Below are 6,000 nucleotides of genomic sequence, written 5' to 3'. Positions count from 1 at the left end.
ACAACATTATCCCATATGTAGATTAGTTTATTGTGGAAAAGTCTGGCCACTGATAGATTGTATAAACTATTTAAGATTTGATTATATTCCCCAAGGTTTTTGAATCTGGAAAAAGATTTTATGTGGACCAGTATAATTTACAGTCCAATATCCCCTCACTCCCTGCATATATGCATGTTCTATTACTAGGGGGCAATCAGTTTGGAAACGCCTTGAGTATTGGAAAATATTTTTGCGTGAATCACTGGTTTGATATTTTGCAGATGCAAAGCTTGTTTATATTTTAAGAGTTTCCATACGTCCCAAATATTGACAATGTAGACTTTTTATATGTACTAAGTTTAAGTATTCCTGTGATAATGTGGTTTCATTTTAAATATATTATAACTCTATAAATAAATTGACCTCTTTAAACCATTTAAAGTTTAACTTATTTTATAATTGAGATTCCTTTCATATTAGGAAGTAATGTCATAAGATTCAAAGCAAGTTTTTTCTATTAAGAAATTCTAAGTAAATTGCTAACGAAACAAGATACATATCTTGAATTGGATTGCTAAATTAACGTGCAAAATAAGCATATTGTTTTACCCCCCCCCCCCCCTCTTGTATTTAAAATAGACTTAATTGACTCTTTTAAGGGGTAGGTGGATGGAGATACCCCTCTAAAAGGCCAAGTTAAAAAACGATCGGTTATCTTTATGTCTGATTAGATGAGCTACGCTTTAATGAACATTACCATGATTGTAAATCGTGTAAATTACTTTTTAAATAAATTTTCAAACTTTCTAATCTAAACATGTTTATGGCGAGGCGAGTGGGTTGGAATTTAAAGGTTACTGGTTAAAAGGATTTAATTTAAAACCATTATTCAGCATTAATAAACCTATAGTATATCTATCTATAATACAAAATAGAATGATGTCTACCTGTCTGTCTGTCTGTTTGTTTGTACCGAAGGATCTCGCTAACCGCTGAACCGATCGGGTACCCTTAACAGGGTAGCTTCTCATAGGTCCCGGAAAGGTTTATAACTGTTTGAAGAGGTTCCTTCCCACCTTCCCAAGATAAATCACAAAAATCGAGAAAAATTTTTTTTCGACTGGAGACAGGTATCTAGAGACTTCATCGCAAAATAGATATGTATCGTAGAGACTTGAACAAAAAAACATTTAAAGTTCCACTAGAGGCCTCTAGGGGCGTAGCCGCTAGTTTATAATACAAAGTAGAATAATGTTTTTCTGTCCGTCTGAATCTCAGGATCTTGCTAACAGTTTGTGGGAGTGGGGTAATGATGTATTTAATTACCCCTCTATTTTGTACCCCCTCATCTCCAAAAAAAAAAAAAAACTTGGACGTCCTTGCTTTGAAGTTTTCATTAAAAAGTAGGGTTAGCTTTTACTAAAGACTAGGGTCAAAGCCTCTATTAATGCATAATTTGAAATAGTTAGAATTACGCTTTAATCAATTACAATTACAATTAATCAAATTTAAGAAAAGTTTGTAATCTATTTTTTTTGGAATTTTTAAGACTAGCAAGTTATGTTTTGATAAAAAGTAGATTAGCATTCAAAATTTAAACCCACACAATAAGATAAAAAGAAATAAAGCATTTCAAATGCTTGTAATTTACAAAAAAAATTTTTTTTAAATTTAACATAATCTAGTCCATAAAAATAAAAATAAAAACTTGGTGTTAGAAAGTTTAAGGGCTTTTTGGGTGGGGGAGAGGGTACGGGTGCTTAGTATTTATCCTAATTCACATCAAAATAATGACTTGATGACTGCTTTCCATTTATTTTTGAAAGGTTGACATACCGAAATTTTTAGAAATACAAACCTTACTGTGAAATAATTTTGGCAGACAGCGAAACAAAAATGGTGTTATTGTGTAAATTTTAAAAAGGTCTTTTTGTACTATTTGGAAAGTTTCTTGCAGTCGACAGAGGCTTTAAAAAAAATAAACCACAAACCAGAAGCGTGCAGTAGAGAGATGTAGGGGGGTGTTAACACCCTCTTAAAAATGAAAAAAAGGAAAGCCTGCCCTTTCCCTTTTTTCACCCCCTAATGGTTTTGAAACCACCAGGTCAATCGCAGTGCACGCCACTGACATAAACTATTAGGATTGAGGTGGGGTACGGTGACCCAATCCCTTTCAACAAGAGCTAGAGGCATAAAAATTGATGTGTGGTTTCACTTCTTCATAAAGATTTTCTGATCTTAAGTAAAGCAGTCAAAGACCTTTTGATTTAGCACACCACACCGCGTCACACTAAAGATGATCAAAATTTAACATACTGCTGCTATGTCTGACACTTGACAATAATAGTGAGTGTAGAGGAAAAGCCTTGTCCCAAAAAAGGCGCAACTTATTACCATGCACAGGGTTGATCGTCTGTTGGAAATACATAACATCATATCCTATTGTGAGCGATAGAGTATCGAATCTTATTACTAGCAGATGATACTCTGGTTTTTCTTGTTAATCACTTGACATCGAAAGATTATCCCACCCCAAGAAGGTAATTAAAGGATAATTTTTTGGCAACTTTTAACACTTTTTTAGGCCCTGTAATTGTACCTTAATGGCCCGACAACATTTGTTGGCATCCTCTACCCACTAAAATTGAATTCAATTCTGTTTCTTTAACATTAAAAAAAGTCTAATAATATTTGACCTTCTATCTTGAAAAGAAAAGATCTTTTAGGTTCAACATTTCTAAGTTGTTCACTCTCAAATTAGGGTGCTGTCTAGCCGTTTCAAAATATTTTATCTTTATTTTGTGCACTAAAGCAAGGTTTGGCAGCCGCGAACGAGTCGGCAATAAACATTAGAGTAAACACTATAGAGGGAAGGAATCCCAATCCCAAAAATCTTGTACCGACTCTCAATAGGGTCTTTGAAAATCAACCAACAGTGTCGGAAATATTAACACAGTAGCAGAAAACAATTTGCTAGCTGACGAAATATGTCCTTGAAAAAGGAAGCAGGTAGTTATTTGTCAATACATCTATACTAAAGATCGGTTATTTAAACCTCTTTCGATAGTAAAACTGTGCTGAACAGGATGAAAGCCATATAGAAACAAATCATTACCGTTAATGGATTATAAAAGTTATAACTATCAATTGTTCTGCGGTTCACAGACCAGCTGTCTTACGGCTGCCAAGCCCTGCATTTGAGGCAATTTAAGCACTAATTCAGACGCCAGTCAAAAAAAGATACAAATCTTGGGTAAGGAAAAAAGTATATTATTGTTTTTTGATGTGTAAATAATACAAATATTAAGTAAATTTTAATTGAATAAAAAAGAACGTACAGGAAACCCCTGAGTAGGAAGCACTAACTATTAAAGATTGTTGGGAAGGGTATTGAGCTCCTTCCCTCCAACCTAGCGCGGAATTTTTCTGTCTCATTCTCTATGTGTGAGAGATAGGAGCTGTAATTTATTGTCTTTTTAATTGAAGGCATTAGATACAAGTATGAATTATTCTTTGAATTATCTCCAAATAAGCTTGCACAGGAAGACAGCAAACCTGGCAGGGTCACCCAGGTTAAGAGAAAAACATTCGTTTTAATTCAATAAAGTATTTAAAATACAAAAATCTAAATTGATTAATTAACATTGCAAACCAACAAAATATAGCAATTCCAGGTTCCAGGTATGATCCTACAGGTCTACAACAAAACTTGAATGGTTCCAGTGGCCACAATTTATTGCTTATATACTTCATATTTAAAGCTTAAACTTATCTTATATGTATTTATGACACATTGGAGTATTGTAAGAATACTCTGCCTAGCATAAGCGCTACCACCAAAAAATTTGTTTAACCCTTCCTGATAAATTGGTCTTCTAGATTAAAAAAAAATATTAAATGTCAAATAGACGACATAAATGTTTAAACCTTTATCTCTGAAAGATGTTTGGGAATTCTAATAACAACTAGATTAGAAAGTAAGGCGCAAAATAGCTTTTTTCTGTAATTTACAGGTAAAAATATTCAAACTAAGATTCATATCTTAAATTTTATAGACGCAATAAACAAAGGCCTCTAGGGGCACTTACGAGAATAGGGAAGGGTTTAGTCGACCCTTCTATTTCAACTTTAGTATTAATAAGGAAAAAAGGGGAGGGGGGACTTTTACAGGGTCGATGTATCTTGGGAGGGTGGAGGTACCCTAACCATAAAAAGTTAAAAGCCTTTCAAGGAATAATAAGAATCTTCACTGTAGAGCAAGAACTTACTCTACCTATGGACAGACAATCATCCTAATACTTTTATATAAGGATTTATACTTATACATTGCAAATAAATTATTGTTGAAATGCTGCTACACAACAGTATTAATAGATTCATATTAGAGCACGCCCCTTATTTTATCTATCTTTCTTTTAGAATAAAAGAAAAAAAACAACCATAAAAACATTTATAAGTAGGAAAGCTTATGATAATAAAGAGAAACAAATTCTATAACAAATAGCAAAGCATGAAAGATATCTTAAAATATCAAAACATACATACATTAAGCTTGAGAAAGAGTTTTCCCTATATTTGTACATAAAATATCTGTGTAGTATTAAAGACGTCAAATAGACAGACAGACAATGTAAATCATAACAGAGACACTCATTTATCATGAAAAAGCTCAAGCTAGCGATTATATAGGGGATATTTTGTCTCGTTTTAAGTGTGTAAAAGAAAGAGGACTCTTTATCTTTTTGAATATTTTTAAATAGAGTTTTTATAAACGAGTGGAATTTAAACTTTTTAATATCCCCGTTCCTGGCAAGTATAGGATGCTAGGAATCCTGGCAAGGTCCTGCAGGTAAACTACTTTTGACTTCAACAATGCATTTGAATTTAAACTGACCAAAATACTATAATATATCCTATAATAATTCAAAACAATAAGATATATAGGTGTCCAATTCAATTGGTTGGCAGCAAACGTTAAATAATAAAACAATCTGACCCAAGTTGTTGAGACCCTTTTCGTCTGCTAGGAAATTGCTATCTGTTCTTTCGTTGGGACTTGGCTGTGTTTATATTTACGACGCTATTAGCTGATTTAAAAACTGAACACAAAAACGGGACAGGATCCAAAGCCTGTACGCAGAGTTACATATAGCTCATGTCCCCTCTATTCTTTCACTTCAATCTTTGAATTTCTACTGTAACCATGATTAATTACTTAATCATACCTGTCTACAAGACATATTCAAATTTTGTTAAAATTCTGCTGCCGATTTCCTGCCGACCAATGACGGTGGCAATCGGCTGCTGCCTTGGATAACCAAAACTGCAAAATTGTAATGAAATTTTTTTTTTAAATTAAAACTAGAAATAAGTTTATGCTCAAATAAACTGTCTACGTTAAAAATGATGAATTACACCCGTTCAAAGGTTTTTTTGAGAAAAAAGGACCTAAAATCAAAGATTGCTGGAAAAAAAACTAAATTAAGAAATTTAGGCTCCATAGAATAACCGACAGACCTACAGACCCAAAAAGTTACAGTCCCAATTTTTTTCAAATAATATTCAGATACAAAATGATGTGCACGCCACTGTTTGTACCTGTTTATTTAACCCTTACAGATCGGGCCCCAATTCCCACCTTATCAGATCGGGGGGGGGGGGGGAATAACGGAAACCACCATTTTCGGCGGTTACGGCGGTAAAACGGCGGTTGGCGGCGCCAATTAATATTCTTATCTGTTTATTGTTGCTCAAGGATTTACCAAAAAAATGTATTCATGATATATGTCTGTAGTAAAAGCCGGACAAAAATCGGTCATAAAGTTGGTCAGGGAGCGGTCAAACGGTCATAACACCACTTTTCTCAGAAGGTCATTGATATCTAAGTATTCACCATAAAAAAAATTAGAACACAGTAATAGTGTGTGACAGATTATGACGTAACAAAAAAAATTAGCCAATGAGAGGCCACTATAAATTTTACCATTGGTCAATAACGGCCTCTCATTGGCTAATTTT

The sequence above is a fragment of the Acartia tonsa genome, chromosome 14 (assembly GCF_053477335.1).
Source record: "Acartia tonsa isolate MP-2025a chromosome 14, ASM5347733v1, whole genome shotgun sequence".
Classification (NCBI taxonomy): domain Eukaryota; kingdom Metazoa; phylum Arthropoda; class Copepoda; order Calanoida; family Acartiidae; genus Acartia; species Acartia tonsa.
This window is presented reverse-complemented; position numbering follows the sequence as displayed.